At 39.5% G+C, this 14,095-nt stretch overlaps 1 long non-coding RNA gene across 1 annotated transcript in view; it reads right to left on the bottom strand.

Annotated features, from left to right (window-relative positions):
- Window positions 1–13,476, bottom strand: part of LOC134322027 (uncharacterized) — a 29,722-nt gene extending 16,246 nt beyond the window's left edge. Inside the window, exons 1-2 of the long non-coding RNA XR_010013948.1 lie at window positions 13,284–13,476; window positions 1,188–1,274 (exon numbers count right to left, since the gene is read on the bottom strand). This is a non-coding gene — a long non-coding RNA (uncharacterized LOC134322027). The remainder of the gene's footprint in view (window positions 1–1,187; window positions 1,275–13,283) is intronic.
- Window positions 13,477–14,095: the final 619 nt, after the last annotated feature.

Below are 14,095 nucleotides of genomic sequence, written 5' to 3'. Positions count from 1 at the left end.
GGTGTTATGCGATGAGGTGTTATGTGATGAGGTGTTATGTGATGAGTTGTTATGTGATGAGGTGTTACGTGATGAGGTGTTATGTGATGAGGTGTTATGTGATGAGGTGGTGTTATGCGATGAGGTGTTATGTGATGAGGTGTTATGTGATGAGGTGTTATGTGATGAGGTGTTATGTGATGAGTTGTTATGTGATGAGGTGTTACGTGATGAGGTGTTATGTGATGAGGGTGTTATGTGATGAGGTGACGTTATGTGATGAGGTGTTATGTGATGAGGTGTTATGTGATGAGGTGTTATGTGATGAGGTGTTACGTGATGAGGTGTTACGTGATGAGGTGTTACGTGATGAGGTGTTATGTGATGAGGTGTCAGGTGATGAGGTGATTAGATAGATAGATAGACAGACAGACAGATAGAGAGATAGATAGAGAGATAGATAGATCACATTATTAGGTACAATAGCAAAAAGTATTAAGTAAATAAAAGACTCAGTTAAAACTATTAATTCAATAGGCTTAAGGTGCATAAGAAATAATAAGTAAGCATTGCAGTACAATGTTAGTAGAAATAAATACAGTATATATGCAATATGTAATATAATAGAAAAATTACATGAGTTGTCTTGTCATTAAATGTCCAATGTCTCCATATGTGATGAGGTTATATGTAATGAGGTTATATGTAATGAGGTGATATGTGATTAGGTGATATGTGATTAGGTGTTAAGTGATGGTGCTGTTATGTGATGAGGTGTTATGTGATGAGGTGTTATGTGATGGTGCTGTTATGTGATGATATGTGATGAGGTGTTATGTGATGAGGTGCTGTTATGTGATGTGATATTTGATGAGGTGCTGTTATGTGATGATATGTGATGAGGTGTTATGTGATGAGGTGCTGTTATGTGATGTGATATTTGATGAGGCGCTGTTATGTGATGTGATATGTGATGAGGTGCTGTTATGTGATGATATGTGATGAGGTGTTATGTGATGAGGTGCTGTTATGTGATGTGATATTTGATGAGGTGCTGTTATGTGATGAGGTGTTATGTGATAAGGTGCTGTTATGTGATGTGATATTTGATGAGGTGCTGTTATGTGATGATATGTGATGAGGTGTTATGTGATGTGGTGTTATTTGATGAAATGTTATGTGATTTTATTGCTGTAGATTTTACTCACGTGCTTTTAGGATCAGCTCGACTAACAAAGCAACAGTGTTCACAATAATCAGAGCCACTGCACCAAACATGTACACAAACTTACGTTCTGTAATGAGACAGAATGATTAATTAATATTTACAAAAAAATGGAAATTGGTTTAATTTTAAACATTTTAACAAATTAATAATGACATACAAAATATAATTAACTATTTACAAACCAACCAGTTAGTATTTTAGTGGTTTTGCTTCATATTTAACAAATCAGACTGTATGATCCCACAATTCTCCTGTTTTGCTTCTTGATTATTGTTTTAATCTGTTCCTCATTGTTAATCTTGTGTCCTCTTCATTTGTGTTTAGGGAATTAAAGATCCCACTTTTTTCTACTTATAATACAATGCAGATATCAGAGCTCACACATCCACACATTTACATTTTTGGGATTTAGCAGATGCTTTTTATCTAAAGTGACTTACAGTACGGTGACACTTTGTTGTCTAAGCACTTGAGGGTTAAGGGCCTTGCTTAATTGCTAGTCCAGTATCTTAACCACTAGGCTACAATTGCAACACTGGGCCCCACACACTCCACCTGACAGTCTTGTTCCTTGGATCTTCAGTAATAAATTTAACTTCTCTTACACTCAGTGACTGTTATTATATCACTTTTAATTTACACACAGTTCTATAATAGATTTGCTATAATCTATGTTTTTTATTATTTTCCTCACTTGACCTATATTCAGTCCTGTGTACACTTGTATTTTGGACCTGCCCCCTTTACTTTTGTAGATCTAAAAATGCCTTGTATTTATTGTTTTTGTATTCATTACACTGATTTTATTTATTACAGTGTTGTGTTGTTTGCACTTGTGTTTTGTGTTGCACTCTGGTCCGGAGAAACGTTGTTTTGTTTCACTGTGTACTTGTATAGCTGTAAATGACAATAAAACCTTCTAAATCTTAAATTTCAGTATCAGTCGATATCAATCTGATACAATCATCCTTACAATAGCAGTAATCTGAATTTTTTTTAAATTCATTTACACACTATAATGTAAACGGCTGCCTTGTGACTATAACAGCCTCCGCTCTTGTAGAAAGGCTTTGTAGATGTAGAAAGGAAGATTGTTCTGGAAGATACTGTTCTGGGTGTAACTGCTGTTCTTTCGTTTTTCAGGTCATCCTGCAATTCTTTTAGCTTCTCTCTTAACTATACTACTATGGCGTCAAAATAGGGCCAAAAGTATTGAGAACCTAAAGAGCAGATTTTGAGTTCATTTTGTATTTTACATTTATAAATAGTCCGTTTTTCGCCTTTGGCTGCACTTTTTCTCAATCACGCTTCTCTTGGTCTCGCTTTCAGTTTAAAAAGTTTCTCGCTTCCGCTTTTTTTTTTGCATTTCTCTCAGTTACGCTTTTTCTCTCTACTCAAAAATCTTCTCAAGTTAGATTCTGGCACCGTTTTAACAAGTGGGCGGGATCTCGCCACTCATTGGCTGCTGGAAATAAGCACTGCTCACCGAGTACCTTAAATCCTGAATGCCTGGTGTCTGTTATTCCACTTCAAAAACCTTATTTCTCACTCCAATAACCCAACTGTTGGGTTATTTTCTCAACCCAGCACTTGGGTTATCATGTCCTGTTGCCAGTGGCTAAATTCTCTTAGGCCATTACAAATGTACATTTATATTCTTGTGTTGCCAGATTGGGAGGATTTTATTCGAAACTGGAAATAAATTGGAAAGTTTCAAGGAAACGCGACACTGCAAATAAAAATATTTCAAATGTCACTGAATTTATAATAACTAATCTGTAAGATATCAGCAGTTTATTATTATGATGTTCTTTATGAGCATGCTTGGGTGATTTCCACTGATGTCACTCAATCTGACAACATTTTTCAGTAACGAGTAATCTAACGCGTTACTATTTCCAATCCAGTAATCAGATAAAAGTTACTTATCCAAGTTACTGTGCGTTACTATTTTTGTCATTTTCCTTAGTAAAAAGATATATTTTTGCTTTCTTTTTGCGTCTCGGGGAGTGACGTCTGGCCTATGCGACAGTTAAGTCACGGGCTGCGTCCAGAATCGCATACTTACAGAGTACGTACTAGATTGGAGGAAGTGTGCACTACTCGGCCGGTAAAAAAGTACAACATCCGCCTTCTTAACAACGTCAAGTGATGACGTGGGGACGTGATGACGTAATATCACCATGGTAACAGACTCATTACAAACCCCACTCGCCAAAATTTTGGATATTTATCGTCTTTTTGTTATTTATTTGTCTTTAAAAATTTTTTATTTTATTTATCTTACTTACACTTGTGAACAGAGGACTCCGCCATCTTTCTTGTTTCTTATTCCGCTTCAATCGCCTACGCAGTGTTGCCAACTTAGCGACTTATTTAGCGACTTTTCAGACCCCTCTAGCGACTTTTTTTCAAAAAAGCGACTAGCGACAAATCTAGCGACTTTTTCTGGTGTTATTGGAGACTTTTGGAGACTCGAACGTGAAAACACAGATTGTTCTGCAGTTACTGTCCTCAAGCACGGGCGGTCAGTATCACAGTCAGTGTTGCCAGAATACCAAATACCAAAATGAGCGGATTTTGTTGGAAATTGGCAGGGAAAAACACACTTTGGCAGGTGGACAAAATTTGGGCTGGCTTGTAATTATTTTGGCAGCTTAAAATATAAATAAAAAAAGCTATTGCTAAAGCAGGTGGAATATAAATAGGTCTCCCTTCTCCCTACCTTCTGTCACCACATCAAACCCGTTGTCAAAAGTTTGATTGACAGGTTATTCTTTCCAGTCCAAGACACTGTTGCCACGCCCATCAATACAGTGATTCATATGTTAGACAAGTGATTTGAGTTGAATATGAAGGTAAGCAAGTCTCATATGTACGAGAGGTTAAACTTTCATTGCTTGCAAGTTTATTTTTATTTACATGCAAAGGGTTGTGTGTCCTAACAAATAATGCATTTTACAAACTTGGTAGGCTACTTTAAAGACATGCAAGCAAAAAAAAATTGTCCTTTATAATGTATAATTACTGATCTGTACATTTTAAGATATTAATTTGTAGGTCATGATGGTTTAACTGGTTTATTATTTGTGAAATGCTAAACATCATCTGCTTATCCTGTGTTTTGGGCGTTTTTTCATGCATTTTGGCTGAAAATTACTGTCGCAATCTGGCAACCCTGCCCAGAGTAGCTCAGTGTTTTCTTAAAAAACAAAAACAAACCACGAATTAACAGAAGAATGTTATTTGTAGTTCTAAACATATTTAGGGTGTTTTTACCCACTTTTTGTCTCTCCCACGATGTTATTCCTCTCTTCTACAGCGTCAATTACATGCAAATGGACCATATGCAAATTAGGCGATGACGTCATTTAGCGACTTCTAGCGACTTTTAGGACAGCCAATAGCTACTTTCCTTACTGAGGAGTTGGCAACACTGCGCCTACGCAGCTCCAGTTGCATTATGGGATACTTCAGCGGACCGCATTATATAACTAATAAAGTAACTTGTAATCTAACTTACTTACTTTTAAAATCAAGTAATCAATAAAGTAACTAAGTTACTTTTTCAAGGTAACTATGCCATCACTGGTGATTTCCCATGCATTTCGGCAGGTTTTGAAATACGTTTTAACACTAGCAATCTGGCAACCCTGATGACAGCGCAGCAAAGTCTGCTGCAGCAGAGTATTTGAGGTAAGTGTTTTCAGTTTATTTTAATATTTTAAATGCTAATAAAATATATGTTTGAAATATCACTAACCATATATTTAGTTTAATTAGTTAGCTTTATCTTACTTTGCTAACAACAGATAAGACTTTACCTCAGCAAAATGTTTGTGAGCGTGGGCAAAAGAGTTACAGTAACATTAATTATAATTTATTTCCAATGTTTTAAAACATAATTAGTTTATTAATGTCTCTTTTTGCTCATTTACTGAGTGTGGAGCAGCATGGTACCTTTCCGTTAGTATGATCCTTTAGAGTAGTGTCTTTTATCCAAGCATATAAAATTTTTTTGTGTATCCACATACTGTGTTTAACATATTTTTTTTATTTATTCTAAATAATAAAAAAACGAAAACATTTGTGCTGACTTTTTATTATTGTTATTATTACTATTATTATTAAAAGCAGTAACAGTAGCCGTATTATAATTTACATATCAGCATCAGTAAACAATGCATTGGAGTAAACAACATTCATGGTGAAATTAACCCAGCATTGGGTAAAAAAAAAAAAGAACCTTGAACCAAACCAGCACAATGGTTAAACTGCATAACCCAACAAGTTGGGTTTAAATAACCCAGCATGTGTTCTGTCCGATATTTACCCAGCACTGAGTTGCCAAATAATACAGGTTGGTTTGTTTTTAGCCCAGCATTTTTTAGAGTGCAGTTGCCTCTAAAGTTTGTAATATCACAAAGTTGTCAAAACCCTTCCTGACTTCTGCTTGCTAAATGAAAATTGAGACCCCCCATCTCCTTCAGAGGAGTTGGAAATATTTCAGGCTGGATTAGGGAGACGAAAGATGTCTATAGGATGAGCAGTGCTCATCTCCAGCAGCCAATGAGTGACTAGATTCCGCCTTCTTGTCAAAATAAATTTGTGGCAGGGTTTATTTCCAGCAGCCAATGAGTGACGAGATCCCGCCCACCCGTCAAAATGGGGCCAAAATCTAACTTGAGAAGATTTTTGAGTCGAGAGAGAACATTTACGGCATTTTACACTTTTATCCAAAGCGACTTAAAGTCTAAGCAACTGGGTGTTAAGGGCCTTGCTCAAGGGCCCAACAGTTGCAACCTGACAGTGGTGGGATTAGAACCTGCTTACTAGTCCAGTACCTTAACCACTAGGCTACAACTGCCCTGTAAAAGCTGAAAGAAGTGTAACTGAGAGAAGCACAAAAAAAGCGAAAACAAGACCGAGAGAAGCGTGATTGAGAAAAAGCGAAAAACAGACTATTTATAAATGTAAAATACAAAATGAACAAAATACCTAAATTTTTAGGTTCTCAATAATTTTGGCCCTATTTTGACACCATACTTACCTCCCTCAATCTTAGTCTAAATTCATGTTGTAAAATCCTGTGGTTCAAACTGTCCAGGGATGATTTTGATTTACTCTTTCTACTTTTGGATTATTAAATCATTTGTTCTGACATGGATGTTAAAGATGTTTGCTGTATTGCTGCAGCTTTGTTGACCTTAGCTTCTTTACCTTTCTCATGATTGTAATCTTATCAGCCAATCACAGTGTCTTCTGAAAATAACTCGACACAGCCATTAATGTCTAAATGGCTGGCAACATATACTGAACAAAAATTTAAACGCAACACTTTTGTTTTTGCTCCCAAAGATCTAAGACTTTGTCTATGTACACAAAAGGCCTTTTTCTCTCAAATATTGTTCACAAATTTGTCTAAATCTGTGTTAGTGAGCACTTCTCCTTTGTTGAGATAATCCATCCACCTCACAGGTGTGGCATATCAGGATGCTGATTAGACAGCATGATTATTGCACAGGTGTACCTTAGGCTGGCCACAATAAAAGGCCACTCTAAAATGTGCAGTTTTATCACACAGCACAATGCCACAGATGTCACAAGTTTTGAGGGAGCGTGCAATTGGCATGCTGACTGCAGGAATGTCCACCAGAGCTGTTGCCCGTGAATTGAATGTTCATTTCTTTACCATAAGCTGTCTCCAAAGAGACCAGCCACCAAGACAGCTGCTGCAACAATCGGTTTGCATAACCAAAGAATTTCTGCACAAACTGTCAGAAACCGCCTCAGGGAAGCTCATCTGCATGCTCGTCGTCCTTATCGGGGTCTCCACACGACTGCAGTTTGTCATCGTAACTGACTTGAGTGGGCAAACGCTCACATTCGATGGCGTCTGGCATGTTGGAGAGGTGTTATCTTCACGGATTAATCCTAAATACAGTAAAACTGCACATTTTAGAGTGGCCTTTTATTGTGGCCAGCCTAAGGCACACCTGTGCAATAATCATGCTGTCTAATCAGCATCTTGATATGCCACACCTGTGAGGTGGATGGATTATCTTGGCAAAAGAGAAGTGCTCACTAACACAGATTTAGACAAATTTGTGAACAATATTTAAGAGAAAAAGGCCTTTTGTGTACATAAAAATGGGAGCAAAAACAAAAGTGTTGTGTTTATAGTGAGTACACCCCACAGTGAACATGTCCAAATTGTGCCCAAATGTGTCGTTGTCCCTCCCTGGTGTCATGTGTCAAGGTTCCAGGTGTAAATGGGGAGCAGGGCTGTTAAATTTGGTGTTTTGGGTACAATTCTCTCATACTGGCCACTGGATATTCAACATGGCACCTCATGGCAAAGAACTCAACATGATAACGACCCCAAACACACCTACAAGATGGCAACTGCCTTGCTGAGGAAGCTGAAGGTAAAGGTGATGGACTAAACCCAATTGAGCACCTGTGGCGCATCCTCAAGTGGAAGTTGGAGGAGTTCAAGGTGTCTAACATCCACCAGCTCTGTGATGTCATCATGGAGGAGTGGAAGAGGATTCCAGTAGCAACCTGTGCAGCTCTGGTGAATTCCATGCCCAGGAGGGTTAAGGCAGTGCTGGATAATAATGGTGGTCACACAAAATATTGACACTTTGGGCACAATTTGGACATGTTCACTGTGGGGTGTACTCACTTATGTTGCAGCTATTTAGACATTAATGGCTGTGTGTTGAGTTATTTTCAGAAGACTGTAAATCTACACTGCTATACAAGCTGTACACTGACTACTCTAAGTTATATCCAAGTTTCATGTCTATAGTGTTTGTGAGAGGTGTACTCACTTTTATGAGATACTATATATATATATATATATATACACATATACACAGTGGGGAAAATAAGTATTTGATCCCCTGCTGATTTTGTAAGTTTACCCCCTTACAAACACTTGAACAGTCTATAATTTTTATGGAAGAGACAGAATATCAACAAAAAATCCAGAAAAAAACATTAAATAAAGGTTATAAATTAATTTGTATTTAATTAGGTGAAATAAGTATTTGATCCCCTACCAACCAGCAAGAATTCTGACCCCCACAGACCGGTTATGTGCCCATGAGGCACACAAATTAGTCCTGTCCCTGTATAAAAGACTCCTGTCACAGAATCAGTTTCTTCCATTCAAATCTCTCGACCACCATGGGCAAGACCAAAGAGCTATCAAAGGACGTCAGGGACAAGATTGTAGACCTGCACAAGGCTGGAATGGGCTACAAGACCATCAGCAAGAAGCTTGGTGAGAAAGAGACCACTGTTGGTGCGATCATTCGAAAATGGAAGAAATACAAGATCACAGTCAATCGCCCTCACTCTGGAGCTCCATGCAAGATCTCACCTGGTGGGGTAAGAATGATTCTGAGAAAGGTGAGGTCAGTCCAGAATTACACGGGAGGAGCTTGTCAATGATCTCAAGAGAGCTGGGAGCACAGTCACCAAGAAAACCATTAGTAACACACTTCACCGTAATGGATTGAGATCCTGCGGTGCCCGCAAAGTCCCTCTGCTCAAGAAGGCTCATGTACAGGCCCGTCTGAAGTTTGCCAGTGAACACCTGAATGATTCAGAGAAAGCTTGGGAGAATGTGATATGGTCAGATGAGACCAAAATTGAGCTCTTTGGCATCAACTCCACTCGCCGTGTTTGGAGGCAGAGAAATGCTGGATTTGACCCCAAGAACACCATCCCCACTGTCAAACATGGTGGTGGAAACATTCTGCTTTGGGGCTGTTTCTCTGCTAAGGGTACAGGAAGACTTTAACGCATTGAGGGGCTGATGAACAGGGCCATGTACCGTAGAATCTTGAATGAGAACCTCCTGGCCTCAGCCAGAACACTGAAGATGGGTCGTGGATGGGTCTTCCAGCATGACAATGACCTAAAACATACGGCCAAGGACTGGCTTAAGAAGAAGCACATTAAGATCCTAGAGTGGCCTAGCCAGTCTCCAGACCTTAATCCCCTAGGAGGGAGCTCAAACTTCGAGTTTCCAAGTGCACAAACCTGGTGACCAACTACAAGAAATGTCTGACCTCTGTGCTTGCCAACAAGAGTTTCTCCACTAAGTCACGTTTTGCTAGGGGATCAAATACTTATTTCCCTTAATTAAATACAAATTCATTTATAACTTTTATTTAATGTTTTTTTTCTGGATTTTTTGTTGATATTCTGTCTCTCTCTGTTAAAATAAACCTTCCATAAAAATTATAGACTGTTCAAGTGTTTGTAAGGGGGTAAACTTACAAAATCAGCAGGGGATCAAATACTTATTTTCCTCACTGTATGTACAGTGTATCACAAAAGTGAGTACACCCCTCACATTTCTGCAGATATTTAAGTATATCTTTTCATGGGACAACACTGACAAAATGACACTTTGACACAATGAAAAGTAGTCTGTGTGCAGCTTATATAACAGTGTAAATTTATTCTTCCCTCAAAATAACTCAATATACAGCCATTAATGTCTAAACCACCGGCAACAAAAGTGAGTACACCCCTAAGAGACTACACGCCTAAATGTCCAAATTGAGCACTGCTTGTCATTTTCCCTCCAAAATGTCAAGTGATTTGTTAGTGTTACTAGGTCTCAGGTGTGCATAGGGAGCAGGTGTGTTCAATTTAGTAGTACAGCTCTCACACTCTCTCATACTGGTCACTGAAAGTTCCAACATGGCACCTCATGGCAAAGAACTCTCTGAGGATCTTAAAAGACGAATTGTTGCGCTACATGAAGATGGCCAAGGCTACAAGAAGATTGCCAACACCCTGAAACTGAGCTGCAGCACAGTGGCCAAGATCATCCAGCGTTTTAAAAGAGCAGGGTCCACTCAGAACAGACCTCGCGTTGGTCGTCCAAAGAAGCTGAGTGCACGTGCTCAGCGTCACATCCAACTGCTGTCTTTGAAAGATAGGCGCAGGAGTGCTGTCAGCATTGCTGCAGAGATTGAAAAGGTGGGGGGTCAGCCTGTCAGTGCTCAGACCATACGCCGCACACTACATCAAATTGGTCTGCATGGCTGTCACCCCAGAAGGAAGCCTCTTCTGAAGTCTCTACACAAGAAAGCCCGCAAACAGTTTGCTGAAGACATGTCAACAAAGGACATGGATTACTGGAACCATGTCCTATGGTCTGATGAGACCAAGATTAATTTGTTTGGTTCAGATGGTCTCAAGCATGTGTGGCGGCAATCAGGTGAGGAGTACAAAGATAAGTGTGTCATGCCTACAGTCAAGCATGGTGGTGGGAATGCCATGGTCTGGGGCTGCATGAGTGCAGCAGGTGTTGGGGAGTTACATTTCATTGACGGACACATGAACTCCAATATGTACTGTGAAATACTGAAGCAGAGCATGATCCCCTCACTCCGGAAACTGGGTCGCAGGGCAGTGTTCCAGCATGATAATGACCCCAAACACACCTCTAAGACGACCACTGCTTTATTGAAGAGGCTGAGGGTAAAGGTGATGGACTGGCCAAGCATGTCTCCAGACCTAAACCCAATAGAACATCTTTGGGGCATCCTCAAGCGGAAGGTGGAGGAGCGCAAAGTCTCGAATATCCGCCAGCTCCGTGATGTCATCATGGAGGAGTGGAAAAGCATTCCAGTGGCAACCTGTGAAGCTCTGGTAAACTTCATGCCCAGGAGAGTTAAGGCAGTTCTGGGAAATAATGGTGGCCACACAAAATATTGACACTTCAGGAACTTTCACTAAGGGGTGTACTCACTTTTGTTGCCGGTGGTTTAGACATTAATGGCTGTATATTGAGTTATTTTGAGGGAAGAATAAATTTACACTGTTATATAAGCTGCACACAGACTACTTTTCATTGTGTCAAAGTGTCATTTAGTCAGTGTTGTCCCATGAAAAGATATACTTCAATATCTGCAGAAATGTGAGGGGTGTACTCACTTTTGTGATACACTGTATGTGTATATATACAGTGTATCACAAAAGTGAGTACACCCCTCACATTTCTGCAGATATTTAAGTATATCTTTTCATGGGACAACACTGACAAAATGACACTTTGACACAATGAAAAGTAGTCTGTGTGCAGCTTATATAACAGTGTAAATTTATTCTTCCCTCAAAATAACTCAATATACAGCCATTAATGTCTAAACCACCGGCAACAAAAGTGAGTACACCCCCAAGAGACTACACCCCTAAATGTCCAAATTGAGCACTGCTTGTCATTTTCCCTCCAAAATGTCATGTGATTTGTTAGTGTTACTAGGTCTCAGGTGTGCATAGGGAGCAGGTGTGTTCAATTTAGTAGTACAGCTCTCACACTCTCTCATACTGGTCACTGAAAGTTCCAACATGGCACCTCATGGCAAAGAACTCTCTGAGGATCCTAAAAGACGAATTGTTGCGCTACATGAAGATGGCCAAGGCTACAAGAAGATTGCCAACACCCTGAAACTGGGCTGCAGCACAGTGGCCAAGATTATCCAGCGTTTTAAAAGAGCAGGGTCCACTCAGAACAGACCTCGAGTTGGTCGTCCAAAGAAGCTGAGTGCACGTGCTCAGCGTCACATCCAACTGCTGTCTTTGAAAGATAGGCGCAGGAGTGCTGTCAGCATTGCTGCAGAGATTGAAAAGGTGGGGGGTCAGCCTGTCAGTGCTCAGACCATACGCCGCACACTACATCAAATTGGTCTGCATGGCTGTCACCCCAGAAGGAAGCCTCTTCTGAAGTCTCTACACAAGAAAGCCCGCAAACAGTTTGCTGAAGACATGTCAACAAAGGACATGGATTACTGGAACCATGTCCTATGGTCTGATGAGACCAAGATTAATTTGTTTGGTTCAGATGGTCTCAAGCATGTGTGGCGGCAATCAGGTGAGGAGCACAAAGATAAGTGTGTCATGCCTACAGTCAAGCATGGTGGTGGGAATGCCATGGTCTGGGGCTGCATGAGTGCAGCAGGTGTTGGGGAGTTACATTTCATTGAGGGACACATGAACTCCAATATGTACTGTGAAATACTGAAGCAGAGCACGATCCCCTCCCTCCGGAAACTGGGTCGCAGGGCAGTGTTCCAGCATGATAATGACCCCAAACACACCTCTAAGACGACCACTGCTTTATTGAAGAGGCTGAGGGTAAAGGTGATGGACTGGCCAAGCATGTCTCCAAACCTAAACCCAATAGAACATCTTTGGGGCATCCTCAAGCGGAAGGTGGAGGAGCGCAAAGTCTCGAATATCCGCCAGCTCCGTGATGTCGTCATGGAGGAGTGGAAAAGCATTCCAGTGGCAACCTGTGAAGCTCTGGTAAACTCCATGCCCAGGAGAGTTAAGGCAGTTCTGGGAAATAATGGTGGCCACACAAAATATTGACACTTCAGGAACTTTCACTAAGGGGTGTACTCACTTTTGTTGCCGGTGGTTTAGACATTAATGGCTGTATATTGAGTTATTTTGAGGGAAGAATAAATTTACACTGTTATATAAGCTGCACACAGACTACTTTTCATTGTGTCAAAGTGTCATTTTGTCAGTGTTGTCCCATGAAAAGATATACTTAAACATCTGCAGAAATGTGAGGGGTGTACTCACTTTTGTGATACACTGTATATATATATATATATATATATATATATATATACTGTATATATATATATATTAGATATTTATTTGTAAGGTTCTTTAATTATTTTACAAGCAGATCAAACAGCATCTGGATGAGTTTGCACTAGAGAAAGTGTTTGTGTTACAGCTGTTGTAGGTAAATGGAAATATTACAGGTGAAATAAGTGTTTATTATTAAACTATTATTAAATAGAATTAGCTCAGTTTACTCAGTTAATCTTACTGTAATTAATTAAGCATTTCTTCTGATTTATCTAAAATCAATGCTAAAACCATCAGCTTACACATACAAACGTAGCTATAACAGACATTTGTGTAAAATTTCTGCTTTTATTTGAAATTAAAGCTGTTAAATGCAGCTTATTTTAACTAATTGTCAAAACCTCAGTACATAAAAATGTTCACAATAAAGGTTAAATACCTGATAAATCGATGGACAGTAATATTCGTGCCATCAGACTCAAAATGTAGAGATATACAGTCATACAAAGCAGTGCATCACGTTCTGTATAATGGGTAAAAAATACAAATACATTCTTACACAGATTTAATCATCAAACATCTGATTTAATCATAAGAACACTTACCAAGGTCTGTCTATCTATCTATCTACCTGTCTGTCTGTCTACCTATCTGTCTGTCTGTCTGTCTACCTATCTGTCTGTCTGTCTATCTCTATCCATCAGTCTATCTCTCTCTTTCTCTATGTCTGTTTTTTTTTTACAGTGTGTGTGTACTCCTTTCTGTAAGGGAGAGGTTCTTTCTGTCTGTGTGTGTGCGTGTGTGTGTGTGTGTGTTCACTTCCTTCCGACTCAAATGCAGGCGCCTACTAAAACTATATTATTAGGGGTGTAATTAGTAGACACAGTAGATAGACAGGGAGGCAGACAGGTAGATAGAGTAGATATAGAGAAGAGTTAGCAAAAACTTCACAAGAAAAACTAAACAATGTAAAGTGCACATGAGAATGAGGGATGGTTTATTAGTTTATTATCTGGAAAATGGAAATCTATTTTATTAAGAATGGGAGTACAGTAATCCCTCACTATATCACGCTTCGACTTTTGCGGCTTCACTCTATCGCGGATTTTATATGCAAGCATGTGTAAATATAAATCGCGGATTTTTCGCTGGTTCGTGGATTTCTGCGGACAAGGGGTGTGTTGGAAAAGCTAGTGAGTTCTCTACATAGACGGATTTTACGTCATCCTGTGCTGCGCTCCAGATAAGGAG

The sequence above is a fragment of the Trichomycterus rosablanca genome, chromosome 10 (assembly GCF_030014385.1).
Source record: "Trichomycterus rosablanca isolate fTriRos1 chromosome 10, fTriRos1.hap1, whole genome shotgun sequence".
Taxonomy (NCBI): domain Eukaryota; kingdom Metazoa; phylum Chordata; class Actinopteri; order Siluriformes; family Trichomycteridae; genus Trichomycterus; species Trichomycterus rosablanca.
The sequence above is the reverse complement of the archived record's forward strand: the minus strand, read 5'-3'. Positions and strand labels throughout refer to the sequence as shown.